General features: G+C 35.3%; 1 protein-coding gene across 4 annotated transcripts in view; it reads right to left on the bottom strand.

The window, feature by feature from the left end:
• The window catches only part of Stacl (SH3 and cysteine-rich domain-containing protein), a 512,710-nt gene that overhangs the window by 413,898 nt on the left and 79,093 nt on the right, over positions 1-19,719 (bottom strand). The gene's annotated exons all lie outside the window — the stretch shown is intronic.

The following is a 19,719-nucleotide window of genomic DNA, read 5'->3' as shown; positions in this document are numbered from 1 at the left end:
GCAGCGATTCATTCTTTAACATGGTTAGAAATGAAATGTAGAAAGAGAAAGGAAATTTGTTTTCTAATCATTCCCCTCCATTTTTTTTACAGAATCCCTTTTTCATGCTATTCTGAAAAGAATTCATCATTAAACGGTCATTTTCGTGTATTTTTAAAACTTCTTAAATATTCAAAAGTATTGATTACAACTAGTCATTTTGTTTTTATGCTTTAATTTTTCAGCTGCTAAATACACAGTACCAAAGAATTCTCTCACAGGCAAAAGGAATCAGTTACCATGGTTATAAGAAATTTTCTTCCTCCTTTCTGCATGCCTTCCTGGTGTAACGGTTAGTACAGTCGGCGCGTACTCGAGAGGTCCAGGCTCGAGTCCCGGCGAAGGCATTGCTCATTTTACACGTCTTCAAGCATCAAAATAACCTAATGTCTCTAAAGTGCAGCCCGATTAAAAAAAGGTGGTGGATGATGATTCTTCACCACCAGGATTTGGTGATTGTATTCTCTAATCGCCAAATCTCCATTAAGCAAAGGGGGAGTATGTAAGATATTTTCTCCCTCCTTTCTGCAACTGAAGCAAATTCGGCGTGTATTCGAGAGGTCCAGGTTCGAGTCTCAGCGAAGGCATTGATCATTTTTCAGGTCTCCTGATTCAACAAAAAATTCCTAATGAGTCTACATGGTTTATGTGATTATTACGACGGGACAGTATGTGTTTAGATAGAAAGCCACATATTTTGAGTTCTATGACATATTTGGGGACATTTCTGATATTTTGCTTTCAAATAGTATGCTTTAGAGCAAGTATATGGAAAGTTGAAAAGCAAACCTATATTCGTTCTTATTTTATATTAGTACTGATAACATTTTGAGCTACCATTATCAAACGTTTTGCTATCAGTGATTATAAATATATCGTTAAGACACTTTCAGCCACCTAAGCAAACATTTTAATAACACAAGGCCTTTTAATCATCAACATATTTTCATAGTCAGGAATTTAATTATCACTGAGAAATTTTCACATAGTTTAGAGGTTTACAGGCATTTTTCTCTATGCATTATAATTTTTATTTTACTTTTTACACGTGGAATTCACATTATGTTACCTTTCTTAATAATGTAAATTATGTAATATTTTACATATGAAATCTGATGCACTAACTGTGACTGAAACATAACTAACTTCACGCTGAATTTAAATTTTAGAAAAACTTTGAGCAGACACAGCAGATTTCTTGAGATAACAAACATAGTGTATCTGAGCTGAAACAACATAACATGGCCGATTTTCGCTTAACAGCTCTTGTTCAAATATGGTGGGCTGCTTGGATTTTCCTTTAAATGTTGTGTTTAAGATTCTTTGATGTATTCTTAACAAAAAGTGGATTGAGGTGTTTGGATAGAAGATTTAACAGCGCAAAGAGTTTTATACATTCCGGCACCAAAGGCGAAGAAAATAAAAAAAGCATTTTTTTATGAGTTTTGAACAGAGATAATTCTAAAGCTATGGCGGATTCTGATGACAGGGAATCAACAAAGCCCAATGGTAACATAAATTGACACTTATTACGTTCATTTTAATATGGCATTTGAGTTTCAAAATACAGGAAAAAAATCGATTGCTGACAAAAATTTCTAGCACAAATATAGGATGGTGTAAGTTTTCATCAAGCACATTTTTCTTAGCATACAAAATTTCACTTGCATGTGTTTCTTTACCATTATATATTAATTTCTTTGTCGAGCATAAATGACAAACGCGTCTGTGCCTGAATTAAAAATACAGTACCCGTCGCTTATTAAATTCACTGGTTAATAAAATCAGGCGTTAATATCCTTAAATTTCCAGGAACCAAAACGAATGTGTACTAATCAATAGAAAAACACTATGCATTGAACTCATCTACACCACTTATAAAATTCCAAATGTGTAAAAGACTGGTTTTTCAGTGCCAGCATATTCTACTTGTATCTATGAAAGCTTTTCGTAATTCATCCATTTACGTGATGAGGATAGAATGCTCCAATAAAACGGGTTTGACGGAAATTTTCCCATCCTTCTGGACGGGGATAGAAGAATTAAGACTTTAAGAGGCTCTAAGCACTTGCAAAATTTTGGTGCCCTCTTATACATTTACTCAATTGTTTACCCATACCTTCTTTCTTGGCCTTGGTTTAACTGCACCATGGTAGGACGGCATAGGAAATTTTTGTAATGCAATTATAAGGTATTTTCTCCCTTCTTTTTGCATGCCTTCATGCTGTAACGGTAACACACTCGGCATGTATTCGAGAGGTACAGGTTCAAGTCCCGGCGAGGGCATTGCACGTTTTTTCGTCTCCTGTTTCAAAAATCCTAATGCCTCTACAGTGGCGCCCGAACTAAAATGTGGTGGATGATGATTCTTCACCACGCTGATTTGGCAATTGGGTACCCTAATCCCCAGTCGCTTTTTAAAAAGGGGTATATAAAGCATTTTCTAACTCCTTTCTGCATGCCTTTGTGGTGAAACGGTAGCACACTCGGCGTGTATTCGATAGGTCCAGGTTTGAATGCTGCCGAGGGCATTGCTAATTTTTCATGTATCTTGCATCAAAATAACCTAATGACTCTACACTCTCTTCCCTGAGTAATAAAGCATCTTTTTGTAGCGCCACTTTTTTAATGCCCTAAGCACCTGCTTATTTTGCTTAATGGTTAATTTAGCTCTACCACTGTATGAAACTATACGTATGAGACCCTGTTTACAGAGTCCTTTGTCCTCGCTGGAAGCTTTTTTACATAACTTAAGTTTGACCAAAATAATCTTCTAGTCCAATTGTAAATGAGGTGGGAGTTCCTTTCTGAATGCTAGTTATTGAAAGGTAGAAGTGCAGCTTCTACATCATATACTTTAATGTTTTCACATTCAAAAATTTCCCTATGAGATAGTTACATTATGTTCACAGAGAAATATAAAAAATTCATGAAATATTTCTTAGTATAACCATACATTTAGAGGCATTGAATGAAAAGGAAGTGATAATAATAGGGTAAAGAAAAAGCAACGAAAGCATTGGTCATACTTATAATAATGAAGTGGTAAATCAACTATACAGAAAAGGGACAATCTTTCTTTCTCCTCCTTAGAAACATAAGTTTTGATGGAAGTTTTCCCAAGCAACATTGTGGAATTTAACTAAATAAGGATTTATAATTAATGAACCAATAAAGAATGCAAATGTCTCAAACAAAACTAAGTTTTACCTTTTACGAACAGCAGCAGAAAAAATGCATCAGGTTTTTGTAATCAAAAATGCTAAACCATAAATTCGACAAACTCAAAATTGCTTATTATATCGAATACATGAAACAGAATGAAATATGATTACATCAGCAGTGAACATCTGGTAAGAGATTATAAATTCTATTTTTACTTCTATTTAAACACTTTACGAAGAATACGTGCTAACTCTTAAGATTTAATTTTAAGGCTACGAACCTTCTGGTTTGAATAATGAAGTTAATTTAAACAAGCTCCTTATTGCATTAATGTTACGTATTTCTGGAATTTTAAACAGACAGTTTGGGCATTTATTTTAAAGCGCTATTTTCGCTTCCAAAGCATTTGTCACTTAGACAGTATCTCACTTTTCCCTAAGACTTTACTAAAGATTAAACTGCACTTTAACATTCATTTTAAGTCCTGTTATTTTTTGAAGAGAACAAAAATACTTAAAAATTGTAAAAAAATAAACCAAATCATTTTGCATTCTGAATTCAAATCTCATTTACAGCTATCGCTAGAATGTAAAACATTATTTTCCAACCTTTCACAGCATGAGATTCTAGGAGTAAATATGTAGTACACTATGTTGTTACGAAATGTCCAGGCACGATAAGATAGCTTCCCCGCAAATCAAGTTTAGGGTTGCCAAAAATGACAAGATAATGAAAGGTTGCCGCATTTGGCGAGAAATCACGCGTTTGGCGACAAAATATGCCATAGACGAATGAAGAACCTTCTGTAACGAATTCTTACTGCTTTAGCCCGGAATGTTCTCGAACACAAACCAAAAGCTATATAAACCCTGCTGGTATGCGAAAAGTGAATTAGTTAGTCAGTGTGGAGTTAGTGAGAGTCCATAGAGTTATAGTAAGTCAGTTGAGTGCCGAGCTGATCGCTGAGTGCACGGAAAGAATCTCTTAGTGTATCGCGGTTAGTGCATCATCGAGTTTGATCTCAGAGTGTGTTGAGCTCCAGGAATGACTGAACCGAGGAGTCGGAAGCTGTACTGTAGTGTACCGTCGAGTGCTCGCAAGTTGTAGAGTGGAGAGTGTCGAGAGTACGCAGAGTTATTCTGAGAACGACCGAGCAGAGTCGGGAGCTGTACCCTGGTGCTTTGCCATGAGACTATCTCCACCGTTATAGCCTGATAGTGTGAATGTTGTGTCGCTAATTGTTTCAGAGTGTTTATAGTAGATCTTCGATGACTGTAAACTTATTCTTTGGAACTGTCTTGAAGAATACTGGCTAATAAATTGTGTTTTGTTATTTCATGAAGTGTCGTCGCTATTCACTCCAAATCTACGAACCCAAAAATAAAAACCTAAAAATAGCGCAAAAATATTTATGCTTTCGAAGGGGGAAAATGTTGTTTAGAGCTTTAAACAACTAATAATTTTGTTTAAAGATTTGTGTTAAGTGAAACGAAGGTGAATAATATAACAAAATAATTTTAACGTAATCAAAAAAGGGAATGGTTCGATGTCGCAAGTTCCTCAAGTCTCATTACTCTTTCATTATTGATTATGCTGTAAAATTAAATGCATTACTTGTTAAGAATGTTCGACTTGTTTTAGAACTTTTCATAAATTCATCACATTGGCGCCTTTTTCAAATTCACTTTTTAGCAAAATATATAAATGGAAGGCCTCAAAAAGTCCATTTTGAGGTAAAGCATAACTTTAGAAGGTCTTACGGCTGTCGTTCCAAAGCTGAAAATCCGAGTTGAGTTTTTAGTTAGCGCTGTATTCAATAAGGTCTTGTGGAGGACTAGAATGCAAACTGTTCGTTAACGCATTACCATGAGACAAACTGTAAACTTGAAAGTAACCATAGTATCAGACAGCTTCTGGACATACATAGCAGAAGGGCCAAGTATAACTGTGCTTGATCTTGTCAAAAACTTTAGAACTATATTTCGCTTAACGATTTAATCGACACATCGGATGGCAAGCAAATTCCATAGGAACGTCTCTTTAGCATCTGCTTATGCTACTGTGCTGCATTTGTCATCTCAATAACTAGCCCGATTACCACTCATCGGTTGCGCTCATAATGCTACTATTTGGTGAGACTGATGAGAATTAATTATGTTAAAGTGCTTCCGTTTGACATTTGCCAATACCGCAAAACTGCAAATACCACATTTCTTTGACGAAACGCATTAAGAGCTCCTGTTCAGTTTCTACAATTCAGGATCCTATGGGGCTGAAGATAACACTGAAGGCTGTACTGTGGATGAAGGACAACATCTTGTCGAAGCGACCTGCCAGAAGTTACTTTAGCCAGGCTGGAAAGTTTCGTTTTACAGCCCAGATTACGTACTAACAAAAGACCATCCTTTCAAACCACGGAAGTAATCCCTCAAGAAAACAAGCCATTGTTAACTGTGCTGAATACACGGCTGAGTAATTTCTTCGCTTTAAAGCCAGTTCATTTCTACAAGGAAAATTATCTAAGTTCTGCCTCAGGCTTGGAAGAAAATCATCGACACAGATCGTGCCTAATTCTCAGATTGACAAATATTTAGATTCCCATAAAATTAACATTCGTGTTATGCTTTTAAGCCTGCCATTACGTACACAACAACATACAAATTTCTTCATTCTCACTTTGTCTTCCGACACATCTTTAATTCCTTTTTGACTATAAACGTAAATTATCGTTACGACATTGATCGACGTGAAGTTTAAACTAGAAACGGATCGTTCTTGTTCTGAAAATATGCTGACAGCTACTAATTTTAAGCAGCTATGGTCAGTTTTAGAAGAAAATAAGCAAGGGAGTTTGCAGTAGGTCATGGCAAAGTTCAGCAACATGCACTAATCGAATTCTTCAGTTATTCACTGAATCCTTAACAGCATGCTTTTTCGGTCGGTGTACAAGATAAAAACAACAATTATCCCATTTTAAATTGGGGTATTGTAGTTTTCTCCCACATGTAACATATATGTGAACCAGTTTCCTGTAAAACATCATCTACGAAAGCATCTTTTTCCTTAAGGAGATGCTTTGTCGTAACTTAAACAAAACTGATTTTAAAGTTTCTTCAGCCAGCATACAACAAGCTGATGAAAGCAAGCCTGTGTATATTACTTAGACCTGTCGAAAATTTTCATTTAGTAATTTGGCTAGGATTAGTTAAAAAAATTTAAAACTTCCTAGGCTCGCTACGAGTGTATTTTTACACACAAACCTCTTTATTGATATACACCTCTTAAAATTCATAAATGCATTTTGTTTAAATGTTCGTTTTGATTTAATTACTTTAAAACAGAACTAAATTCACTCTCAGGTTTCCGAATATTCGAGAGCAAATTTATTGACATGGAACAATTTTCTCATTCTCTAACCGATATAAATTCAGCATTGCTGAAAACAGACATCAGCTATAAAATTTAAATTTTCCTTTTCAACAAGTATTTATTTAATCTCTTGAAAAATTATTCGTCAATGAATATCTATTAACCTCTTTTAATTGCAGTGAACTCTTGTGCATGTCTCGATGAAATTTGTCCGTAAAAGAATAAATTTAATTTGTTTTTTAATAACTGATTATATATATATATATATTATTATTAGTTAGCATTTTACTTCCATCAGGCACATATAAATAAATTTTATTTAGCGAACCTTACCCGGCAAGAATGTTAAAGTGTTTTCATATAATTCCGTTTCTTATTTTAAAATGTTTCTGATTAAAATTATTAACTTTAGGATTAATTAAGTTAAGAAAGCTGCTCATGCTACGTTTCGAGAACATTTTGTATTACATAATTAGGAATTATGAAACGATGAGAAAACCGTCGTACGGTACATTTCAAAAATGCCAATTTTTAGCGAATAATATTAATGTTTTATACTGCTTTAGTTTTATTCTGAGGGAAAAGCATAATTTACTCTTATAAGAAATTAAAATCGCTGTTTATTGAAATTTCTTTTTTTCCTAGGACATGAAGAAACACATCCAGGAATCTACTTGTTATACATTAACTTAGCTTATGATTATTTAATTTAAAAATTTCATTAAAGGTATTAACAGTTCAGCTAATGTATTCCATTTTTAACATCTGGAATAAGTTTAGAATTTGAAGACTTATAAGATTGTGCTAGGATAGTATTACTTTCTTTCGTTTAATGCAATGACGAAAACACTATGAATTGAAGCAAAATTTACTGCAGCATGAAATAAAAAAAGCATTAAACTTGGGAATATCACAGGTTGCATACAGCTGACAGGAAAAATCGATTAGTCCCGTATTTATTTTATAGATCTTTTTCAAAAACAAAAACTTTTTAATTCGCCGAAGCTGGTATTACATTGATATTGGGCAGACATAGATGCTTTCCTTCCCAAACTCAGGAAGGAAACTTTTCTGTTTATTTCGCGTTCAATAAATCGGAGTTGTCCCTTCAACTGTAAGAGAAAAGGAACAAAATCTCATCGTTGTCTTTTTTAGAAATCCCTGACCTTTTGGCTAAAGAGAAAGAATGAACGTCAAGTCCAATTGTCTTATGGTTCAGTGGATTGGAAAGCGTTTATACAACAGCAAATTCGGTAATTCCTTGCTTAAAAAAAATGACCACACATTATAAGGAACAAAAAATCGATTCCTCTATTTTAGCTTAATGGTTAGTTAAAACATCCTCTCGGATTTTGTTTCTGGTAATGTCATAGTTGATTTATTAATGTTCTTGCATCTGGCTTCACAGTCCTGCTAAAATTAAAAATATGCTGAGTGATAACCTATCACAGTCTTGATTTAGAACATAAAGCCCCGGATGGTCGCCCCCTCCAGTTGCCCTTTATTAAAGTATATGCAAAATTAAAAGATTTGCTTTGGAGCTTCCTAGTTAGCATATTTAGTTAGGAGCTAGTAGGCCTTGGGTCCAATATCCTTGCGGCACTATGGAGTCTTTGCACGTAATATTAAAAAAAGAACCCAATTACCTTAGAATGTTTACGATGGGGTGAAAGTGCTCCAAGGCATTCATGTGAGTGATTAACAAAATATAGGGGGTATCAAAATATACATCACACGTCTGGGAGAGAAAGTTCCAGACTAGCGATATATTATGTATGTATACTACATTAAATCATTATCACACTGCTGGCTAATGAAATTGCTGCACCATTAAGGTGGTATGCCGCAAACGTCAGATTTGCATGAAAGGTAATGCATGCTGTTATATGTACATGATTAGTATTTCAGAGCATGCTCACAAAGTAAGTATGAAAAACACCATCGATAGAAAGTATAAATGAGAATATTGTGCAGATGGTTTCTTATTTTTAAATCTCATTAGCACAGCTGTTTGTGTAATGTCGTGTTATGCCTTCTTGTAAAAAAGAAAAGGTGTTACTAGAACTTGTTGGGAATTAAACTGCACTAGGATCGTGGCCTATAGGGAACTGCGGTTTACTGCTTCTCTACACTGCAGCGGATGCTGATCGGAATCCTAACGATTGTCACACGATTATGACATTGATAAATTCCGTATGGCCATACTGAACACTATGCAGGAGTGCAGTCGTCGCTGTCCACTAACACCCGAGAGGACAGCCGTGTTGTTCTTTGCATTCTGCAAGATCGTGCAGCTATGTCATGTATCCTGAGTCAGCAAATTAGCTCCTATAGAGGGGTACCCATATAGGTGTGCGGACAGTGCGAAGACGTCTTCAGCACTGTAAACTGTCTGCACGGCGGCCTCTGTGATACTTCCCTTGATACAGCAGAGACAGGCGCGCTTGCAGTGGGTGACAAAAAATTTAAAAAAGACAAAGATTAAAGATATCCATGGACACAGGAATGACACCAAGGTATCTTTTCAGATGATTTCCGGTTCCGCGTACATCATCATGATGGACGTATTCATGTGGGAGGGTCCCGAAGATTTGACAGCTTGCATCTGTCACCGTCAGAAAGGCCCTGCATCTAGCGTGCTGTGTGGGATGCCACTGCATGAACATTCTGGTCAACTCTTGTTTGCATAGCCAGTAAAGTAGATATCCTCATTATATTTCTGACATGTTACTGCCCATAGCTGTGCCCTATCTTCGTGGACTGCGTGACACCTATCTTTTAGCAATGTAATTCACGACCGCATGTTGATCGTGAATTACATTGCTAAAAGATATTACTCCTTTAGCTAAAGATAATATTCCTTTAGCTAATTGCTAAAAGAATTACATTGCATCCTGAGCTTCCTCTATAGAGAGGGTGTTCGTTGGCCTGGTCAACATTTTTTAATATCTTCTAACCCATTGAGAATATCTGGCCATGGGTTGCAGAGAGATTTGCACACCACTACTTCTCATCTACTACGATGGATGGAGGAATTCTGGGATATATTCTGTCATAATAGCTCATTCCAACTTAATGCCTAACCGGTTGTTGCTGACAAAGGTTAGTTCTGTGTACTAAATTCGACACGCTGTGTACCCTAAACCGCCTGCAAATTTAACCATGTTTTTCTCATGCTATACTTTATATTTACAATAAATGAGATCTTGTTATTTGCTCTTTTTTCTACTGTAGCAAATTTAATGGCCAGGAGTATAAATTAAAACACTCGGTCCTTTAAAAAACGCACAAATAAGTTATATACTTGAAAGTCACAAACAACTGTCGTTTTAAAATTAAAGCAGAAGACTAAAATAATTTCGAAGCATTGCTCTATCTAGTACATTTTAAAGAGGATTTTAACTGCTAAAACTTACTTACACGCTGAGTTCTGCAATAAATACATCGGGAAAAAATAATTTTGCTCTTTATTTTCGTTCATAAATACATTGAAAATCATTAATCATTTCGTTGTTTAATGCCTAATCAGCATAACAATTAAACAATCAGTTCTGAGGTCTGTGAATAAACTTTAAAATGACCTACCAAGCCACTAACCGAAAAAGTAGGAAACCAAACCTCAACAATGTTATATGAATGTCTGATTATGTATGTGTAACACGTGAGTGCTATGCACTAGAAAACATAATGTCAATTTGTATTTCGGAGTGTTTTAGATTATCATTATTCTTATCTATTATTTCAAAGTGAGTGAGTGAAATGTTTTTAGCTGAAATTACGCGTGAGTTTCAAATGCTTCTGTGTAATGAAATGAAATTAATTTTTTAAATGGAAGCAAAAACAAAGCAGAAGCAAAGTTTATAAAGCTTTGCTTATAAATATTAATAATAATTTGTTTATAAAGATAAATAATATTAATTTTGAAACTAGTGTGTTAAAAATGAGTCTTCTTATTTTTTTTAATGAAAAACGAATTTTGAATTTTACCGTTAGTTAACAAAGTTATAAAGAAACAATTTTAAAGAAACGTTTTTTAGCTCGGATAAACCGGGATCTACTGCAGTTCTGAATAAGAGTAGAATTATATTTATTTTGTAACCGATTTCAGTCAAACAATACTCAAGCAAACAAGAGAGTTTATCCCACGACGTTATTTGCTATTCAAATAGCATTTCGGCCTTAAATCTGGATCTTTTCACTGGCTTTCCTGGCGGTAAGAAAACGTTTGGACCATTGCCAAAATCGTGTCGGAATCGTACATCACGTCTCCATGATGGAATCACGCATTTCGCTACATGAGGTTACTTTCCGGGCTTTTGTCGCATTAGAAGCCACTTTTGTGACTGCAGAAAAGAAGAATGATTCTTATTCGAAACACTTGGCCCCGATTAGATTGCAGAAGATTTAACGCTTTTGCTTGTGGCATAAGGAACTTGAATAATCCTTACTAATCCAGAAACCATGTAGTTACCGTGCAGTAATAAATACTTTTGCAAAACCGTACGGCTTTAACATGCGTAGTTTTAATAAACACGGAATCTACAATTCTAATGTTTACTATTTAATGACAAAAAATTGAAATCTTGTATACCACGTGGAGGGATATTGCGTCCGTCGATGACATTCGATTCTATAGCGTTTGCGTACATGACACATAGCCAAGATTGGGGAAACACACATTTAGCAATGTCAATATTCGCACTTGGCAATAGAATCAGGTATAAAATTACTGTTTTTAAGATGCTTTAATCACTGAGTTGCATTTCAGGTGAACCATTGTAACATGAAACTTAAAAAGTATCCACAGCCTATAAATTAAATACCACATAACGAAACAGACACACAGTCTTCAAAAAGATCAAAACACATCTGTAAGATATTCATTCAGTTTAAAAAAAAAATTAATTTTAGGTTAATACGGGAGCATAATAATACCAAAACTCATGAAAAAGCAAATATGAGACACATAATTTAAGTTGTTAGACACAATAATATTAAAATTTTAATGCAAGAAGTAAAGCCGATTTAATATGTTTCGTTGATTTGATTAGGGCAAAGCACTAGAGGGCAGATGCCTAGAGGAAGGGATTACATTGGATTGGATTATTTAATTATGGCAAAGCACACAAGGGCTATCTGAGGGGAGGGATGCCTTCGTGGAGGACTTTCTAAGAGAAACTGGCTTGTATACACGTTACACATGGGGAAAACCACGAAAATGCCCATACAGGCAGCCCATTCGCGGAATTCGAACCTCGGACCGAACTACTAGTGTTCAGCGTCTTTACCGCTCGGCCGCTGTTGGGCCCCTAGAGGAAGGGATGCCATTGTGGAGGACTTTCTAAATGAATTCATCGTGTACAAGTTGCACAAGAGGAAAATCATGAAAACGCCCATGCAGTCAGCCCGTTCACGGGATTCGAACTACCAGTTATCAGCCAATTTACCACTCAGCTGTTGGTGGGTCCGATTTAGCGGACTAAACATGATCCCATACTTCTCTTTTTTTCTGTACAAGAAATCAGCTTATAAATGTCGCATAATCTTCTTCTTTTTGGAGGATGGGAACTTAGTTCCTATAGGGCGTTATGAAATATTAATGTATTAGTTTTATACGTGAAAGAAAATGCATTCGCTTTGAAATATGCAGATCATTTTAACAGAGAAATTTATTACAAACCCTCACTTCAATACAAGCGAGTTACTTTTCATTCTGGCGGGAAAACGGAAAGAGAGATGTGACAGTTAAGATCCTAAACATAATATAACTTTTATGTAAATTAAATAAGCCTTACAAAATGCTTTATTTATAATGTAATTTATATAATGTAAAATTATAAGATTTAACGTCTTTTACTGCTATAAAATGTGACTTAATCATTCTTTTAGACTTGAAGCGACTTATCGCTATGTCTAAAATTATAGTGCATAAATTTGAGAAATGCGTAAAAGACCCTTTTATTTTTTTAAATAAAAGAGTATATTTCGTCATCAAATCTGTTCATCTTATCTGAACTCAAATAAGATGAACAGAAGACACTCGTGGTGCTTACAAATCAGCCAGAAGTTATGGCGAGTACTGAAAGTAGAAATTTAAAATATAAAGCTAAATTAAAAAATCTAATAGACAATGGCTACACAGAGCAATTTAATCATGAAGTTGGCTCAGACTACAACGGCATGAATGTAAAGTATCGGCTAGAAGCAACGCCAAAGACAAGAACTCTTATCTAAAGGAAGCAATCCTTGTAACGTTGCCTTCAAACGGCTTTGATATAACAATCTCAAACCCTCACTTCAATACAAGCGAGTTACTTTTCATTCTGGCGGGAAAACGGAAAGAGAGATGTGACAGTTAAGATCCTAAACATAATATAACTTTTATGTAAATTAAATAAGCCTTACAAAATACTTTATTTATAAAAATGTGGAACATATGTTTTAAAACTTAATCTAAATTTCTTTATAAAGAGTGCAGAAATTTTGCCAAAGAACTCGTTTAAATTATATTTAAAAGAGAAAAAAAGAGTTCATAATTATGGATGATATTCATTAAGGTAACATTTTAGAAAAAGCAACGTAAAATATTTTATTTAAATAATTAGAGATATCCTTTCTTCGCACAGTAAGAAACATTATTTACGAAAGACACACAAAAAATAGCTAGAAAATTTCACAAAAATAGTGAAACAAATTACACAAAAATAAGCTGCTTTCAAGAAAGACGAATTCCTTACATTTCATTGAACATTGTAATGAAGTAAGGGACGTCATACCGTTTATTTTCGAAGGGAAGTCATGTGACGTGTGAAAAAAGAGCGTGAAATCCTAACATGATAGGGAAAAGGTAGAACTTTCCTTAATTATTTTTCTTGATCACTCATTCATACATTTAAAAGAGAGTGACGGGAGGAATTTCACAGAATGCATTCTAGGAAAATTTCGAGATCATATTAAATAGATTTTAATATGCCGGACTTCTTAATGTCGGAAATTAAAAATTTTGAAAAATCTATCGCTATACGCACTTATTAAATACTATAGCGGTTTAGGAGGTGGGTATAGCAGAAAACCAAAAAATTCTGTGAGAGGCTCAAATTATTTCATTTGCTATGTTATTTCTCAAAATAGCCAGTGTTGTAAAAGCGAGGAATGTACGAAATATCCGAAAAAAATACGTTTTAAGGTGTATTTTATTTTTTTTAGCAGTTTATCTTAATTTTAAAACCCTTTCTTTTAAGTTCTTGTTTTCCTCTTGCAATGCCCAACAGAATACGTTTTTAGATTCGCGTTGCATGTAAATGAGGTAGAAGTAGTATCTAAGGAAGGTTCAGCTTACTTCAGTAGGAAAACTTTAGGAGCCTTTAGTGGGGCATATTTGTCGTTAGGCTACTTTGTTATTAAACCTACTACGCTGGACGGTATTGCACGTGCCTGTTGATAATCGCCGGCTAATTTAATTAAGGGCCAACTACGTTATGTATTTGTGTCTAGCTTCTGTTCAGTTTACTTTAGCATTAGATTAGTTATCTTGATTTGAAGCCCGATTGGAGGCTTCGGTGAAAGCCCGAGAAGGGACCGATTGTTAATATTACTTTGAGTGAATAAAAGGGTATTTTAACCCTTCTCTGGACATTATTATTAAATACTTGAGCACAGCCATAAGTTGCTACCCAGTTCACTAGGTTCCTCTACGTTCAGCATAGACGAAGTAGTCAGGAACATTATACTGTATTTGCAATGAATCTCTGATTTTGTTACTAATGCTTCTGGTAGCAATATAGTCCAGATCAGGTATCTGAATTGTGACCAAAAGGAAAGAGATTGCATTTGTTGTTGGCAAAGGTGCCGGGAACTACATGGCTTACTTTTTGAGTTTATTCATCTCCGTACCAATTTAAATGGAGAGAGAAGCCGGAAGAACAGCTCTTGTCTTTCCGTACTTTGCATTTGAAAGCATCCACGTTTTCTGAGGGATAAATGATTTTAATCAATTTTTTCCCTCCTTTTCTAGTGAACAGTTAAACGCGATTAAGACAAAAGAAACGAAATGACGCGATATATATTTCGATCACTTGTAACTAATGAACCATGGAACAAAACGCTTCTTTCTAAAAATAATTATATTTCCTGTAACTGACTAATAAACAATAAAATGTAAACGACTAGTTATAGGAGTCTTTACTTTCCACGTGTTTACTCGGAGTCACTCAATATCATCAGAATCATTTATTTTTTATACGTTTACTCAGAATCTTGCCGTAGCGCTACTCGGAAACAGAGAATCAACTACCAAGAACACACGCAAAAGAATTACGGAGATGTCAAATATTTATCTTAGAGTTACTTGTTAATTATAACAATTAAAAATGTTAGTCAATAACTAACACAGATAGTCTCAACTTCTCTAATGGAAACAATGTAATCCTACGATAACATTATTTCATTTGTTAAAATAATTTATGTTTACAAATAAATCATGAAATCATCGAATCCTGCTTTCCTAAAATTAGAAAATCAAAACTTAATGTCAGATATTAAAATATGCATTCATATACACATTATAAAGACAGCTAACTCATATATTTGGTGTAGATTGATACTTATGTATTCCGTGAGTTCATATATTCAACTTGGGATTGCCGCCTGAACGGACAACACAAAACGGCACCCGAGAGACATTACCGAACAGCCATAGATTGATATAGATTATATGATTTCACATTTAATTTTTTTAGAACCTATCAGCGGACCACACAGAGATGAGAAAATCGTGTATGAACCCCGCTCCCCAAACACACATAAGTCACTATTTTCAAGCTGTTACGATACGTGAGACGACATGGTCTGGCATAGTAGTCGCAACAATTCGTTCCAGTGTACAGTACAAGAGACATAACTTCACGACCAGTGCCAAGAGATTTTAGCCTTCTGCACTGTGTCTGTCGTCAAAGCCTCTGTGAAAGCTGACGGACCAGTGATCGTTTTCCTCTGATATCGTTCCGGATATAACGAATCTCAGGATGTAAAATACAACGGAAAAATAAAAGAGGCGTGGCTAATTCAGTCTGCAGATTGTTTCCAACCGAACAACACTCCAGAATGCTCTCGACTAGATAGACCCGCCGTTAGCCAGATATTCACATAACGAGGATGCTACCTTACCTACATTACCTACATTAATTGTAATTACATTACCTACATTAATTACGTACATTAATTGATCTATGTTTCTTATGTTATTATATACTGTATAGGAGCTGCTCATAAATTGGTAATAAATATATTTTGCACTAAAAAAATGCAGGAAGTAATATGCAACCTAAAAAAAGGTACTAATTATTACAAGGAGTCAGTCACCACAAACTCCTAGATTCAAAGATTCAAATTATGTTACTTATCTGAACAGATTCCTATAGATTACGTATATACTGTCTGACCACGGATGGCACGACTATTGTTGGTGTTGTTATTATAACCCTCCGTATCCATACGGAAATCTAAATATAGTTAGAATATAAACGAAATATTCCACAGCATTTGCTTCTGCTCTTCGAATTACACATGAACTTTACGGTTTTTCTAACTCTTGAATAAGCTTTAGAAAAAAAATAGGAGCATAAAATTGTCCCTTTATGAAAATTTTCCCTTTATGAAAATTGTCCCTTTATGAAAATTGTCCCTTTATGAAAATTGTCCCTTTATAAAATTGTCCCTTTAGGACCGATCACACCCTTTAATTATATTTCATTAATATTAATAAATCCATCCGAACTGTACATATTGACTTACAATTCTGATTGCACAATCCACTTTCAGTCAGCCCTCCTTACTATATTTTGATCTGATGAACTTCATTGAAATTTGATATACTGAATTACACTGAATTATTAATTTTCAAGATATGTTTCGTTATTGAAAAGAAAATATGAGAAACTTTTAAAAGATAGTTTTTATTGAACTTTCAAGCAACTTTGTCTAGACGGGATGACATCCGCATAGGAGATTTCTCCTGGCCACTATCCAACCACAAGTCACCCTACTACGTACATAATTAGATTCTTCCTCGCTGAAAAATACTCCGGAAACTGCTTTCAAAGCTTCAGCTTTTTGACGTATATTATTAATAACTTCATCGCCGGCTATGATCCTCGACAAACATAAGAGATGAAATTTTGCAACTCTCATCGGGGAAATCCGAGAAGATTCGTTTTGCAAATGTTACCTAAGGGCGGATACGATGTTTGTAAAGTTTTCGAAACGTAATGAGTTTCCTTCAACTCAAGTAACGCTCTGGAGGAAAGTAATCGCTGTTGGCACTTCACTTAGAAAGCACTTTGAAGACTATGAAACTTTAAATACCCTTGTTTTGGTTCAGTGAATTCCTTCGAGAATGTAGGTGTTTCAAACTTTCTCGAAACATTTTCTGTTTGACTGAACATGTAATAGCTTAAATAAAAGTTTCAAAACCATAATGCTCTGAAACGAATATGAACAAAATCCTGTTTGACTTGAATATCATTTTAAAAGCCAAACTCAGAATTACTGGTAAGATATTTATCATAATTTAAATACATTAATACAAATGTTTATCATTGCAAAAGTTGACATTTTAACATGAATAATTTTCTTTCTTTTATTCTTATATTACTGTAGTTTCTGTACTAAATTGACTAAGTTTTAGGTAACGAAGTAATAAACTGTTAACATTATATTTTCACTAATTGGAATAAAGCGCAGCAGAATTAAATAACTTCTAATTGTTTATACACCTCCACTAATCGGGGCCTTAAACCTTAATCGGGACCTTAACCTAAGACCTTAAACGTTTAACTAAAAGCTCAGCTGTAACTTGCAAAATCGAAGACTAAAAAAAAAAAAAACGGAATAACAATCTCATACGTAAATCTTCTCTCCTTTGATATCGGTTTGCGGGAAACTCATACATATTTTGAAAGCTTATGTCACAAATATAAAAACTGTGAAGTCTTTGGGGCAGAGGGACACGCGATTAGAAGCTATAGGATCCATAAAGTATAATGGACATATTCTCGTAATGACGTCTCTATTTCTTGAATGTTCATGCATTGCCTGCTTCCGAAGTACGTGATGGTAAAGTCCTACAAAACGAATTGGTACCTGAAGTATGTACGGACAAGATCCAGCCTCTGGATATTAATTTTTTCAGAGACTGCAAATCTTTTGTTCGTTACATAACAGACACAATCATTGTCGAGACACATGAGTACATTTGGCATCGCGATAGCTTTCTGGCCCTGCTTTCCTATTGCGTATCAGGTCAGCGCTTCTCGTTACTACAGTAAATATGCATTTTATATAATGGCTTGGACGACGAACCTAGAATGTGGATTGCGCCAATGAATCACTGCTTCGATTCATTGGCAAATGATGAGTGTGCAAAGTGTGAGGCTATCGCTTTCGTAAAATGTGCCCATTGTGAACTGTCTTTCTGCCCGTCTCACTGTTTATTTGATGAACTGCACAATGATTGTCTCTTGTAACAGACTTTGTTTGAAGTCAATAATAAGTCAGATTTTACCCATCCCAACTATATTGTTCCTTTTCAACGAGTTCTTTCTTCCATTATATTGAAATCTCCACCTTCGTACCATATTATTAGTTCATATAAATACGTGAAATGAGCATTTTAGCGACTTTTGGTGTTATGTTTCCAATACTTTGTGGGTCTTATAGCTTCTAAACGCTTGTTCCTCTGTCCCTAAGATATCACAGTTCTTCTACTTGTGACATAAGCTCTCAGAAATATGGGTTCCGGCTAATCGACATCAAAGGAGAGAAGGTTTACTTGTCAGTATCTCCGAGTAGACGAATGTATGATGCTTTTTATTATTTGTCGAATGAATGACGGTTAGGCAGCGGTGCTTCACACCAGCAGTTAAATGACTTATGAGCTATGACGTCAGAAGACACAAATGACAGTGTCTTAAAAGAAAACTTTGAATCCATTAAATTGTTCCTTGGGACTGTTAATGGGAGAAACGGTCTTTTCCTTATGCATCCTGAAACAGTTCAATATAATTTTAGCTGTACGAAGATTTTGGCAACAAAATTCCCTGTATTCTGTCCGATAGCAGATAAGAACCGCTATAAGAACCTTCTGTGGGAAGCCATAGTTCTTCCATGCGAATGAAGATCGGATCAATCGCAGCCACAAAATGCCATGCAGATAAAGGATTTCGTTACAAAACCTTTGTGGCATTCCATTATGTACTACGAAAAACAGACGTCTTCAGGGCACCTAGACAATCTCCGCAGTGCTTTTATAATCCCAAAAGAATGTCATCTGACGATTTTAGCCACTTAAATGACTTATCGGGGTTTAAGCCCGCATTAAATTACATTGCTTCAACAGAACATGATATTTTTGTTCAAACTTACGTTTCTTCAGTTGTCTACATATAAAGCTACGAGGGCTATCCAGAAAGTAGATTACGTTTTGGAATAAAAAAATAAACAAAGTATAGGAAACAAATTTTATTACATACAGATGAAAGCCACACTCAAATACTACTTTTCTACATAGTCACCATACAAATTAAGGCATTTATCGTAGCGATGTACGAGCTTGGAAATTCCTTCGTCGAAAAATTCGGCCGCCTGCGCCTTCAACCACTTCGTTACCTCTTCTTGCCTTCCATCTTGCACAAAACTTGTGGTAACCAAGCTTTTCGCTGATGATTTCGTGCAACAAACTTCGCGAAATTTGTGGAAAACTCAAAGAAAGTTCCGTTATTGTGAAATTTCGATTTTCACGGACTTTAGCATCGACTTTTTCGAGAAGTTCGGCGGTCACTATGCTGGGTCTCCCACTTCGATCTTCGTCGTGAACATTGGTTCGGCCATTTTGAAATCTTATGACCCACTGACGCACTCCACCTTCAGTGATAATGTTGTCCCCATACACTTCACGAAGCTGCCGATAGATTTCTATCGGTTTACAGTTTTTTGCAGTCAGAAACCTTATTACTGAGCGCACCTCGCAGCTCGCGGGATTTTCAATTAACGCAGACATTTCAAACCGTCACAGTATCTGAACGGAGCACAGCACGAACCTCTAACTAGCACGGCTAGATGCAGACTGAGCTGCGCAACGCTCTGACCCCA

This window comes from Stegodyphus dumicola, chromosome 3, assembly GCF_044657685.1.
Source record: "Stegodyphus dumicola isolate Sdum_Otavi_A_Nest chromosome 3, ASM4465768v1".
NCBI lineage: Eukaryota > Metazoa > Arthropoda > Arachnida > Araneae > Eresidae > Stegodyphus > Stegodyphus dumicola.
The sequence above is the reverse complement of the archived record's forward strand: the minus strand, read 5'-3'. Positions and strand labels throughout refer to the sequence as shown.